Source organism: Egretta garzetta, unplaced genomic scaffold (assembly GCF_000687185.1).
Source record: "Egretta garzetta isolate BGI_Z169 unplaced genomic scaffold, ASM68718v1 scaffold439, whole genome shotgun sequence".
Classification (NCBI taxonomy): domain Eukaryota; kingdom Metazoa; phylum Chordata; class Aves; order Pelecaniformes; family Ardeidae; genus Egretta; species Egretta garzetta.
Genome location: NW_009260803.1, coordinates 1684562 through 1698651, shown reverse-complemented (window position 1 = coordinate 1698651; position 14090 = coordinate 1684562). Strand labels below are relative to the sequence as shown.

Here is a 14090-nt window from a genome sequence, read left to right as displayed (position 1 = left end):
AAGTCTCTTCTCTGTATTCTTGTGGGATACTGTATCACTGTATAGATTTAAGTCTCATACAGAATGTATACTAGGGATGAAATTTAATTTTAAATTGTTATTTTGCCTTGTTTCTGTGTTCTTGGATTTTTCATGAGAAAATAGGGTGTTATTGGCCACTGAAGGGATCAGGAGAACTATAAATGAGAAATCAAGCTTACTTGATCCTGAAAATTCCAAGTTTCTGTAAAACATTAATCACAGAAAGGAAGTTGGTAAAGACAAGGTGTGGATGGATTTTGTGGACCAGATTAATTCCTGGAGGTACATTTCATTTCATTAGAGCTGTGCTTGGAAACTTGAGGTGTTGAATGTGTACTGCTGTGGGGTTTGGGGTTTTTTTTTTTTTGGCTAGGCAAGTGCTACTCATTTTCCAGTTTCACTCAGCAGATTTTCATTAGATGTAATCAAGTGGATAAAGTTAAGGTTAAATTGTGTTGTAGTTGTCCTTAGTCGTCACCAGCTGTGGGAAAGAGCTTGAAGTATACCATTGCAGAGAAGAAAAATTCCCCTCTCCCCAGATAATGCGTCATCTCTTCTTGGAGCCTGTATGGGAGATTGCAACCCAGCACTATGGCTAAGGGATTTCAAAGTTGTTTGATATTTCTGGTTCAGCGATGTGGATACTGGGAGAATTGAAGTGATATAGCGTGTTGGGGGAAGGGAATGTTTGGTGGCATAACATGAACACTTCATCAGTACTTATTTGGAATGGCCCAGATAATTTGTTTCTGACCTCACTGAGTAATCCAGTCACTTGAAACATACGTCACTGAAACTTTTTTTAATACTGCACCATACTATTTTTAATAGTATAAATGTGCGTGTATATGTAAGCGCCAGGTCTGTGGCAGCAAACTGAAACATGTACATCATCTGATCCTCCCTGGCTTGTGTGTTGCTTGATGATTAAGCATTACCTGCCCCCCCCACCCCCCCACCCCCCCCCAAAAAAAAAAAAAAAGAGTAAGTGGATGTCAGAAGCCTTGTGTTGTCATCCCCACTGATGACTGTACCTAGAGATGTTTGAATTGCTTCACTGGAGATTATTCAGACTTTTCCCATTACCTCACCGTGACTTTGCAGCAAAGCAGTGTGATCTGCATGTGTAATAGATTGCTTTCCTCAGTAGGTGTACTGTTGTGTGGAGCTGAAGTTTGCTCCCAGACCTAGTCGACACACTGGGTTTTATACAGGGGTAAGCTCTAGCTAGTCAGTTAATTTTGTTGACATAGCTTTGTTAGTACACAGTTACAGTTGAAAAAGTTTATATTCTCATGGTTCATTTTTATTTCCGTCTGGGAAAATCTGAACCAGTAAAAGACTTTTACCCTATGATGTAACTACATCTGTAGAAGGGAGATACGCTCGTCTAACTATACCAGTATAGATACACAGCTAACTCTTAAGCACAGATACAGTATATCTAGTAAAAATTTGTGGTGTGAAGAAGTGATTGAGGTAGTTTCTGTAGTTTTGTAAGTGGTGTCAGCTATATGCTGGCATGTATTTCATTTCTTTCTGCTACATTTCTCATGAAGCCTTTTTAAATAAAATAATAAACAGTTATGTCAGTTACATGAGCTCAGGTTTCATCTGGAAAAAAGAAAGACCAAGTGTGCAGGTTTTTTATATTAGTTATTTTGTTGTTTTGCTATTAAAGGGATGTGGCTGTGTTTGGGAACTCCAAGGGCAAAAAGACTCTTAATTTGTTGAATCTCCATGTGACTGATTGGGAATGCCACCTTGCTGGCTGCATGTTATGTGTCCAGTGATGTCTTAAGGTTGTGACCATGGAGTGTTTGGTCGCTTATACTTCAGTATGACTTTGCAGGCAGCCGGTTCCTACTAAACAAACAGCCTCTTCATGAAAGCCACCATAGCTGGCATTAATTGATGCCCTCTTCGGCAGGCTCAACAGCCACTGACAGCTGAATGGGCACAATTAAAGGGTTTTGGGTTTTTTTTTTTTCCTCTGGGAAAATAGTGCTTCTAGATGCTTCATTATCATTTAATTAAAAAACTTTGGGTCAGCTGACAGTTGGAGGGAAGGAGAACATGGGTCTCAGTAAAGAGAGGGGGTCTTTTGTTTGCAAACTAAATTTCTGAAGTGCAGTCAGTGTGTGCATGCTCAAATGTGGGGCATTGATGGTGATGCCAGAGGTCCTGTGGGAACAGATGTCGTTTTCGGGTTGGTTGTCTCTTGCTTAACTGTTCATATTCAAGCTCCTAACCAGTAAAGGTTTCAAAACACCCATATTTCAAAAGTTTTCAAACACCTATATTTTGTCCTAAATGGTGACTTTTTTTTAAGCTTTCTTTATTTCCTTAATTCCAGCGATTAACTGCTTAAGTGCTACTGATGACTTATGTCCAAGCAAAAGGCCATGCAGAATATTAATTGCAAAATGTTTATTACCTGTATGGAAGGTGTGGTACTTCAGTTGTGCAATACTGCCTCTTCCCTTTTTTTAAAAGCTCAGAAATAAAAAAGAACAGGACCATTTTCCTGTTATTTGCATTAATTCCTTTTAAGAAAGGGTGCAACTTATCTCATATTTCTTAGTTTAAAATCAGGCATTTATTTAAAATTTTTTGCAACTCTCATATATGTAAGAAGAAAGGAGAGAGAGGTATAAACCACTGCAATTAATGCCAAAATGCTGTAGAAGGGATGAAGCTCATTTTCCTCGTGTTAAAATGCTCAGAAGGCAACTGTGCTTCATTGTTGCGGTGCTTGACAATCTGTGGATGTGTATCTCACTTCTGGTTCTCAAGAGGTTGAATAATGGCAGCGCTCAGGACTTTCTGCTCTTACTGGAAGAGTGTGTTTGCTGGAAACTAACATCCTTGAATGCTTTTCCCTCTTTTTTTTTTTTTGTTTGTTTATTTGTTTTAAATTTTTTGTATATCTCCCCCCTGCCCCACCCCCAGATGCAACAAAAGGAAGTCTGTTTTTGCTGTTGTGTTGGAAATTACTTTCAGAAACTTTCTGCAGAATTAAGTTGCTTATGGTAGTAGCTCATGTAGCTGTGCTACTTCATCATAATTCCATCCATTTTTAAAGATCATTGAGTGGTCCCAGCCATAGGAAGCACTCAGTGCCCTTGATTCCATTTCAAAACTGTGTGAAGCGCTTGCTTCTTAAGTGTGATAGGCCTTATGTCTTTAGGTGGGATTAACAGTGATTTTGGTACATACAGGTAAACCCTGCTTATGCCCATGCGTGTGTAGGCTGTCATCTCTTGGATAATGATGTGTTTCTCTTGAAGATGTGAAGTTCATAGAAAAGGGAATTTTGGTGCAAGAGGCATCAAGGTTCGCTGAGTTGGTATTTGTGAACCTTCTTACTCCACAAGGGATTTTTTGGGTGATGGAGGCTGAGTACTTCCAGCTCAGGGACACCCCAGGCTGGGAGCTGGGCAGTTGCCCCAGGCTGAAGGGCAGCGGGTGGCAATTCTCCAGCAGACAGCTCTTCTGCCTCCTCCTGAGGAGCCCAACAAGGTCTGTGGCAACTTGGCTGGAACTGTGGATGAGTGTATCCTCTTCCTCCAAGACACTGGAAATAAGATTTGCCCAGTATGCTTCTGGCACCTCTTACAGGAGAGATGAAGGGCTTTTTGTAATACAGTGGCTACCAACTCTGCCAGTCAGGGTGGAGGTGTCACCAGCTAAGTGCCTCCAAACAGAATGGTGGCATTTGGGACCTGGCCTAGTGTCATGCCTTTCCAAAATGTTTGTGTTAAATCACATGCACATCTTTCAGGTCTAAAGCAAAGACTCTCCTTGGAGTAACACAATTCAAAACAAACCGTAGTTGAGTTGTTTGCTTAAGCTTGTTCTTAAGACAAAAGGGTGTGGTCAGGATATTTATTTATAAGAGAAGGCAAAGGAAAGGTGTTGGGTTTTTTTTTCTTATTTTTCCTATGAGTGACTTTACAGACTTCTACTATAATATAATGTCATTTATTTCATTTTTTTGTTCTATTAAACTCTATTTTGCTTTTCTTCTGTTTAGTCCTGGTTCTGTAGTGCTGCGAAAAAGTTGCATTGTACTGAATAATGAAAAGAGGTTCACAAATTTTTGGAAAATGTTAGTTCAGTGTTCTTTTAATTTTTCTGTTCTAGCATTCTCTTATTGTAGACCAACTTCTGGCAGAAGGTTAAAGTTATATATGTACAGGTGCACACACACTATACATACAGCATGCTTTTGTGATTATTTACAGATGAACTATGATCTTCTTTTGGTGTGAGTTAACTAAAAACTTAAGTCTACGAGTTTCAGAAGAACCATGACTCTAGAAGAGGCAGAAGTTTCCCAGGAATATGCGTCAGCAATGAGCTAGGAATAATCAAAGTAATTTAAGATCAAATACAAGCTATAATTTTACACAATTGTATTTTTAAAATAGGAAAATGAAGACACAGGTGGCTTGTAGAAGTTTTTAGCAACTTTCTTGATGTCTTAGATCCTTTCTAGCAAGGAGAGTAAGTTACTTAGCAGTTAGTCTGTAAGACTTTTCGGTCAGAAAATAAACACTGATAAGAAAATATATTTTATTTTTCCCAAGTAGGAATAAAAGAAATTCAGCTGTTTTGTTCCTCGTAGGTTTGATCTGGGAACACAGGTTTTCTTCAGCCAGGTGTGGCATTGTTTTACCTGTTCACCCCTTGAGTCTTTGGTACTGTTTGCTAAAGGTTTAATGATCACGGGCTCCCTCGTATTTTTGGGAGGTTGAGATCTACCAAATTTAGCAAGGGAGAAAAGAAGGAGTCCCTGTCTGGACTCAGTACTCTTTTGAGTAAAAATGTATTTTTACTATTTAATTATAGGAGAAAGGAGGCGGGTATAAATATAAATTATTTGAGGGGTTAAACCAAAGAGAACCATGGGATTTGAAAATGAAACCATGTAAAATCTCTCTACTTGAGGCACCTCCCAATTTCCTACCCTTGAATTTTAGGATGTGATTACTTTCATTGTACTTCTTCACGATTATTAGGGAAAAAGGGAGGGGAGGGGAGAGGTAAAAAAAAAAAAAACAAACCAAACAACCTGAAGCTGCCCTAAAAAATTGGCTTGTCTTTTAATGGCTTTTCTCTCGTGGGGAGAGTTTCTGCAGTGCAGAGCAGACTGTCTTTTGTGTGGTAAAGGGTACTGTGTAGACTTTTGTTTTAATAAGCCTCTGATTCTTTTTATCTGAAAGTAGTCTTGACAACATAAATTATTTTGATGGGTTGTATTGGGTTTGTGTGGCAAGGTTTGATAGCGGGGGGGAGAGGAGGGGGCACTACAGGGGTGGCTTCTGTGAGGAGCTGCTAGAAGCTTCCTCAATGTCTGATAGACCCAATGCCAGCCGGCTTCAAGATGGACCCGCCGCTGGCCAAGGCTGAGCCTGTCAGCCACGGTGGGAGTGCCTCTGGGACATCTGCTGGAGCAGTTCATGAAGAATGTTCTCTCCCTGTCCTTATCTTGATGCACAAGCTTTGTGGCCTCTCCCTGTCCAGCTGAAGAGGGGAGTGATAGAGCAGCTTGGTGGGCACCTGGTGTCCAGCCAGGGTTAACCTATCACACAGGTAAAAACAAATTGAGGAGAAAGATGAAGCACAACTTCTGTAGCAAGAAACAGAGCAGACCAGACTAAATCTTTTCTTCTTTCCTTCCCCCAACTGGAAATGGCTCGATCATTTCTGAAGTGTCTCCTGGACATCTGCTGAGGCACCAGACTTTCTAGGCTGACCATGTGTATAACCACGCGATCATTTCGGACCTTAACCCTTTGAGACTTTATTGAGTGTTGATACCATGCACACTCTTTTGGCCAAGAGAAGCGCTCCCTAAAGCTACTCCCTGTGCTATTTGGTGAATGCTTTCAATGCTATGAGGAGGTCTTGTCTGGCTTATCACCCTGTACCACTAATTCCATGATACATGGTGAGTTATAAACAGCGGTGCATTTGGGAACAACCACTAGCAAGGAAAAAGCAAAGCCAAGAGGTGGTAGGTGTAAGTAGAAAGTAGAATGAGAAAGCTGGGGAGAAGGTGGATGGGGTTTCACTGTGGCAGGTATCTGGATAAACAGGTCTTCAGTCTGTAGTTTGGAGACACTCCCATGTTTTATCTTCATTCTGAACTATGCTGGCCTCAGTTTCAACCAGAGTTACAGAAAGCTTGGGGTATGTGCTTGGCTCCCTTACAGTACTGAAATGGCCTGGGGAATTGGCTGTGGTTAGTCCTCTAGTCTGGGTGGATGTTGTTCAAAGGAAATACAGCTGGAAAAGGAGCCGCTTGTTTATTGGTTTTGTTAGGTTTTTTTTTTGTTTTTTTTTTTGAAGGGCCACACTAAGTAAAAGTTGCCAGTCGACAGGCTGCTCTCTTCAGTCTAAGTGTGGAAGAGGTTCTTGCTCTATACCTATACCTTAACTGCAGCTGAGGGTGGAAAGGAGGAGATCCCCCTGCTACCTCCTCGCTCACGTCTGACTTCGTGGTGTTGTGAGCAACAACAGCAGCAGCAGCCACGGGGCACCAGCCTAGCTCCCAAACTGGGGGACAGCCAGCGGCAACCAGCACTGGTGACAGTGTTGACACCCGCAGCCTGGCAGGCAGCCCTCCAGCATGAGGTGGAGCAGAGGCTCTGGAGGGAGCAGCAGCAGTCAGTGGCTTCCAGCAGCCCCAACTTGCCTCCCTCTGCTCCCCACACTCCCCCAGTTTCTCCCAAGCTGCCCCCCAGCCTGACTGCCACAACATATTCAGAAATGTCTGGCTGCATCCTCTTATTCTGAGAGATGCAGGAGGAGGTTGTAGTCTAGAGTCAAAATCTGGAGTGATCTGGGTTAATGCCAAACTGCTGGGAATGGCCAGAAGCACCTCGAAGCCTTGATAGGCATGAGCTGCAGTAAATAGGGTATTTCCTGTCTAATGCAAATGGTTACTGCAGGGTTATCTACTATGCAAGTCAAGGCTTCATTTGGTTGACATCTCCAAACTATTGATGCTTTGATCTTCACAGGTGTGATGTATGACACTTTTTTTGATCACACTTGTTAAATATTATAAACCTGTCACTGTGGCTCCCGATTAGTTGTTTGTTTTTTTTTTTTCCAGTGAGGTGTTTCTGCCTTTTTTTGCATCTCCTGAATTATGTACAAAAAAGGTAATCATACTTAGTGATGATTTAGGCCAGCTCTGTGTATTTTCCCTCTACTTCTGGTACTAGCTTCCTACTTTTCTTTCTATTTCGAACAAGTAATATTTGTGTATCAAAGAATTGGGTTAACTATCTCAGTATGATAGCAAATGTGCTGTTCACCCAATAACTTGTGTCCCTTCCCAGAACACAAATAAGATTGAAGAAGCAGTGGGATTTAAATGATCCCGTCAGTGTGTTCTCAATAGGTTGTATGATATGAAGATCCAAAAAAACTGCATTTTGTGGATAATGAAGCAGAATTGCACAATGGGCTGGTTTATGATCTTGGGCATTCTTTTTGTCTGCTCTCTGCTGCCTGCCCACTTTGTGTGCATTACAGACTTTATCTTGTATGCAGCTATTTTATGAATATTGCACCAGTATGGAGTCAGTAGTTTGCTTAATACTCTCTTTTGTATTACATAATTCAATATTTATCTCTTTAACAAGATAAAACTGAAGCAGTTGGTTTAGGAGGGAACTGAGCAGATAAATATACCATTTTAGTTCTGTAAAAGAAATTCAGGTTTCTTGAAACTCTACTGATTTTCTCCCGTGTGAGAAGAACAACAATTATGGGTCAAAATTGCTTAGAGCAAAAGTGTGAGCAGTCACTGGAGTTGAATACACTGAACATGTACCTAACTAGCAAGCACAGCTGAGAAGGCTTAATGACGGACTCGTTTATTTGTTTTGTAATACTCTGGAGGGATGGAGATTGAGCAGCTTCCTACAGCGTAAGAAGACTGTCTTTGCAACAGGCTTCCTAGGTCTGAACAGCAGAGGTTTGGCAGATACTTTTGCAGTTCTGTGATTTTTGTCTCGGTAGATATTTCTGCAGTGATGCTGTCTCGCATGCATTTGAACCAGACAGTCCATGCAGAGGGTGATCACATGTCCCATTGGTTGCATTTTAAATTTTATTTTCCCTGTAGATTTTTTTTTTTTTTTTTTTTTTTAGAACAATGACAACTAAGGTATCCTCTCTTGTACTGTTGAGCAAAGATTAGGTTCTGGTGGTATGGTGGCATGCTGGTAGGTGGTAGTAACGGCGGGGAAAAGGTGTTGGACAAATGCGTGAGTACCTAGAGAGGACCCATTGCTTACTGTCCATGCATACCTGGCCAGTAGCCAAAACTGAAATGCTCTCTGTAGCGTTGCAAAGATTCAGGACAGACTCTGCCAAACTAGGGCTGCCAGCAGCTGCGTACTTCATCTTGGTGCGTCATGTTCATTATATTTTGACAGTATTCTTGTTTCTTCAGACTAAAACTGGCCTCATTTAAGTTGACTAAACCTTAAAAAAAGAGTAAAACCTGAATCCCTATGTGACAACAGTTAAAATTTAAATCCCAACACCCTTTTTTTTTTTTTTTGACAGTTTGTTAAAAACTGGTATGGAATAATTTCTCACAGAGAGTGGGATATACAATAAATAGACTGTTTGGCTGCATGTGTAATGTTTCAAATACAGGATTATATATGTATGTGTTTATATAAATATGTCTGTTTTATACATGTAAATATGAATATATATATGTATGTGCTTATATACATATCTATATGCATGCATCGAATTTGAAAAGTGTGTATGCAGACACATAGTCTAGTAAAAATATAGCAGAAAATAATGTTAGGTGATACTAAGTGGATATGTGTGTGAAACATCGAAACCCATTGAAAGAACAGAAAGAAAATCCTGAGTGTTACTGGTGGTATATTTTATTCACATTCAGATGGTTTGCACATTTCTCTCAATGATTGTAGCACCTTGAGAATTTATCTACTTCAGTCTAGGAAACACCTTTCAAAATTGTAAACCTTTTCTTCCTGACTCTTCAGTCTCTCTTAGCTATAGGGTAGAACAGGGCAGCAACAAATAGTACTGAAGGAGCTTGTGGATTTTGCTCATGTATCCCTAGTTCCACAGTATTCAGAGAGGAACATTCTTGGTCAATTCATTTTCTTTTATAAAGCGAACTATGTGTGAAGCAACCATTAACTACAGGTCATGTCTTACTTTGACTTTCTAGATCAGGAGATGCTTCATCAAATGCAAGCTTAAAGGCTCCTTTTGACCAGGAGGCTGCTGCAGTATCAGTGTGTGTCATCTTTTCATGGCAGCTGGTTTTTGCATTCGTTCGAGTTAATGTCCCACGGAACTTGCCTGGATTCTGGAGAGCTTGGAAAATAGTCGCTAAACTGCTTTTTAGTGCAGAAGGCTCTTTTTCTTTGTTTTTTCTTCCTTTAAAAAAATAAAAACAACAAATCCCAAACTAAACAAGATAAATTCCTCACTTTAAATGTTTTAATTCTTTTGAGTCAGTGCCATGTGCACTGCTGACTCCTCAGTGTTGGTGTTCATGAAGATAATAAGTAACTATGAAATCATATGTTAGCTGGCTTCATAACAGGTTAAATGTAACTGAAATACAGCTTAAATTTAACTTCCCTGTATAAACAAAGTGGCCACATCTCAAGTCTTGCTAGGGACAGCATGTTCCTCCTAAGGCAGTTCTCAGCTGTGCCGTTTTACCATCAGAGAAATTATAACCACCTTTTCTATCCCTAGAGCCTTCATGGGAGTGCTGGTCTTGCGTTATTAGTCTCTCTTGTGTCTACATGGCCTGGCTTTGCATTCTGGGTACGGCAGTACCTTAATTCCTATGCACTTCTATTAGCAAATAAAACACTTTGTTTGCAGCCTCTCTTAAGATAGGAGTTGCCCCCTTTTAATCTTTGCCTTCAGCTAAGCCACTGTATTACACTTATACCAAGATTAAGAAGGTGTGTTGCGGAGCAGTGCTGTGCTCAGCATAGCCTGTGAAAGGTGGTGAACTGTCATAATAGCTTACAGTCCAAATCCATCTTCATTACAAGTGTAAATATTAGTAATTGAGGATGTTGAAATGAAATCATTATAAATGATTAAAGCAAATGCCAAATTTCCCATGAAAAGCACAGCAAGTAGTAATGTCTGTCGATATAGCCTTATTTCCCTACTTTTTTGGAAAAAAAAAAAAGCAATTAACCTTTACTGCCAGTAATTTGCTCACATATCGGCCCTCATTCTGAGAAAGAAAATTCCATTTGAGGGCATACCTCTTGCAATTTTTGCCATATTTGATTATCAGGAAACTTGCGTTTAATATTTCAGGTCTGGATGAAGTACTCTAGAAGAACTGGATTCTGCTTCGACTTTTTATTCTGTTTAGTGTTTCCACAAGCTTGTGAAGTGTAGCTCTATTTTAATGGCCATGCTAGTACTTCTGTCTTGTGGTTTGTTGGTTTCAGTCTAGCAGTTCCCATCATCTCTGCCCAGCAGCTTTTGTGTGATAAGGGAACAATTGTGGCTATTTAAGGAGCAAGGTAATCAAGACCCATGCAGCTGGATTGCATCTTCCAGCAGCTGTACTTCACCCTTGCTTTGTGATTAACAGAGTTGAGCACAAAGCACTTTTTATGTAGTGTCCTCAATTTGTTTTATCATGAGTACTTCTCATGGGAAGCACTGATCATCTGTAGCAGCTGGAGGAGGAGGAGTGACTTGGAGCTTAGTGCCTTGGGCCTGATACTGGAGCTGGGATGAAGGAGGAATTCCCCAGCAGTGAGACATGGTGAGAAGTCAGGATAGGGCAGAGAGCTGTACGTGGGCAGGAGAGCAGGAGGTAAGGCAGAACCTGTCTGTGGGGGATTTGGAAACCAAATAGGGAATTATGAATTGGATTCCAAGATAAGGAACAGTGCCAGTAGTCCAGGGCACTGACAGTATGGTGTAATGCCAACTACTTCCAGGTCGGTAGTCATCCAGGACTGGCACTTTAAACTGCAGGCAACAGACTATAAACTCTGGGAAGGATCTTCCTGGGGCAAAGAAGATGACAAAGGGAAAAAAATGTAAACTTCCTATTCTGTTCAAGTTTTGTGTGCAGCCCAAAGTTTAATTATTGTTGAATGTGACTGATCTTTTTTTTTTCTTTTTTTTTCTTCATTCACCCATACTCTCCTCTTCTCCTTGGAGAAAGATGTTTTTCTTTCTCTCTCTCTTTTTTTTTCTTTTTTTTTTTTCAGTGCTCTAAACCCTGTGTGGTACCTGCTGCCTGGCTTGCTAGTCTCTTCTCTGTGCCATGCAACCTGATCACAATATGAAATCCAAGGCATTTTGAGAGTGTAGTGCTCTGCTTTACCAAGGTTTATGTTTCCCCAAGTTACAATCCCTGTAGACTGGTTCCTGCACTGCTGTAACTTTCCTGCAGACAAAGAAGCTTTCTTTCAGGGCTGGCTCTTATCAGTTGGTTTATCTTGTCTGATTTGAATGGGAGAAGAAAAGTTTTATGAAGACAATAGAAAGGGAAAGTTACTTGATGTGTTCAGAGATCTAGGAAAAATGATTTTGTCTGCAGAATGGCTCTTAACTCCTAAGATTCTTTTGTATACAGAAGATTGCTGTTTCAAGGCTAAATATAAGTTCAGTAAGTAATGCTTTGATAATACTTCCTTAGTGCGACCCTGCTTCCCATATGCAGCTTTGTAGCAGTTTAGATCATCTTTCAAGGTTCCCTGAAGATACTACTTTTTTTTTTTCCACCCACAAAGAGCCTCTTCTATCATACCATTATTTGGGGGAAGGAGTTGTGTTTCACAGATTATACAGGATGGGTAACAGTTTCAAAATCTTTGTGAAACAGCACTGAAAAAACAAAGCTATAGTGAGAGCTCTAGGATGAACTTGTCCTTTCATGCAGTGATTTGCATCTTACCTTACTGGTAAGACAAATAGAGGAGACTTAGTATTTTTTATTTTCTATTTTTCAATAGAACATTTCATTTGAGTATGATAAATTCTCTGTACAGCTGCAGCCACATCTGAGCAAATAGCAAAGATTTTTTTGAATGGCAGTTGGGGGAAAGTTTTCTTATTATGTAAGATCTTGATATTGCAGGTATGCCATCATACTTCCCAGAAATAAATAAAGATTAAAATTTTTTTTTAAAATCAATATAAATTGGATTAGGTATATTTGATAATGATTTGTGAAAGTTGTTGCACTAACTTCACCTGAAGAATGAAAAGTTTGAATTTTAACATAAAAGTGAATACAAGGCAGTCATTTACTTACATAGGAAATTCTGGCAAAAGTGATAAAACTCTCAGTTTCTACAGATAAGGGCAAATCATATTGATGAACCTGTATCTGAAATAATCTTTATAGCCAAATCAGTGAAGAGTGCCTAGAATTTGTTTAATGTTTGTTTTGCTGAGAATATATCCAGGGATTAGATGCTTAAAATATATTCCTTCCTTGTGACAGGAGATGTTGGTGACCCTTTAGGTTCCAAACTTTAGCCATGCAAAGCTGTTTTAGTCACTTAATGGGGCCTCTTAACCTCAGCCTGGAACACAGCTGCTGTAGTAATATCATCATATTGTTGTGGATGGATTTTAACGAGTGTCCAATAAACAAGAGTATCTACTGCATTCAGTTTTAGATTGGAGAATTGCAAAGAAATGGTTTTTAAACTTTTAAAAACAAGTGCAGCATATAAAGTGAGGCTTGTCATAGTATGAGACAAGAAAAGTTGCCAAAAATACAGTGACGTATGAAGCCAAAAGGAGGAATTTGGACCATTCTTAGATAAGAGAATTGAATATGACTCTTCAGCTGGAAGAAATTAGAGATGGGGAAACAATAAGACTTTGAAATTGTTGTCTAATGAAATCTGGAATATTTGCTCAAGTTCCATTGTTTGAAAACTAGATTAAGCATCAAAAATACTTGTAGAAAGCCAAGATCAATCTAAGCAAATTCCTGAAAACCCGTGTGTATATTTTCACATTTTAAAAGTTCCATTGGTTCAGTTTAGAAGTTGCAGTGTATGTCTTAAGTTCTGACTTTTTCAGTGTTCTAAATGTGAATCTTGCAATCATTTCATGCTTTATTTTCTTACATAAATTTGCAGTAATGTTAAGTATATATCCATGAGTTAACTCATTGTTTAATTTATTATAATAAAGTGATGTGGCAATTCACTGTGCAATTCATGCAAATTAACTTTGCATTAACCCATTAAACAGTCAGGAGTGGCACTCTTGCTGCTTCACAAAACATTTTTCAAGGGGAGACTGGTCTTAGTGTTTGGCTTTTGCATATTGCAGGTATCTTCTGTTGTGCTTTCATACTCAACATTTCCTCTGCTTTTATTTTTCTTTTTGATTTTGCTTGTTTTCAGTATTACTTTGGATTACTTCTGAATCTGTTTTGCTTAGCTGTTTATGCTATTAAACTCTATCCTTTCTTTTGCTTTTTTTTCAACTTACACCATATTAAGACTGAGCATTCATGCTTTCTGGGTGTTATTTAGAGATCATAATGTTACAAAATTCTTCTTTGGAGACATCTACAAATATGATCTGAATCTGCTTCCATTGGAACCTACTGGGTTAATGAAATGGCTTTGTGCATGAATTTTTCCCCTTTTAGTGGTCTTGAGTTTTTCTAAACCTTTACAGAAAAAATTTCTGATTGTAGTGCTGTGAACATTAGCATATGTACCTAAGTGTATACACAGTTACGGTCTCTTTGACTACTATTTTCCTTGGGCATGAATGTTTGCAATGTTGTTTGCAATGTTTGTGAGAATATTCATTATAGCAAAAAAAAAACCCAAACACTTCTGCTAACAAATATTTTAAAACTGTATGATGTATTTGAGAAAAATACCTCCTTTCCCAAGTTTAATAGATGTGTTAATTTACTGTTTATCTCGCCTAATGATCTTTTGATATGGGAAATTAGTGGCTTTGCAGATGAAAAATGTATGAGTAAAAAAGTGCATTCATCTTCTTAGGCATCATCT

General features: G+C 39.3%; 1 protein-coding gene across 1 annotated transcript in view; it reads left to right on the top strand.

Moving 5' to 3' along the window:
- Positions 1 to 14090, top strand: part of MAST4 (microtubule associated serine/threonine kinase family member 4) — a 249307-nt gene that overhangs the window by 156735 nt on the left and 78482 nt on the right. The window lies entirely within an intron of this gene.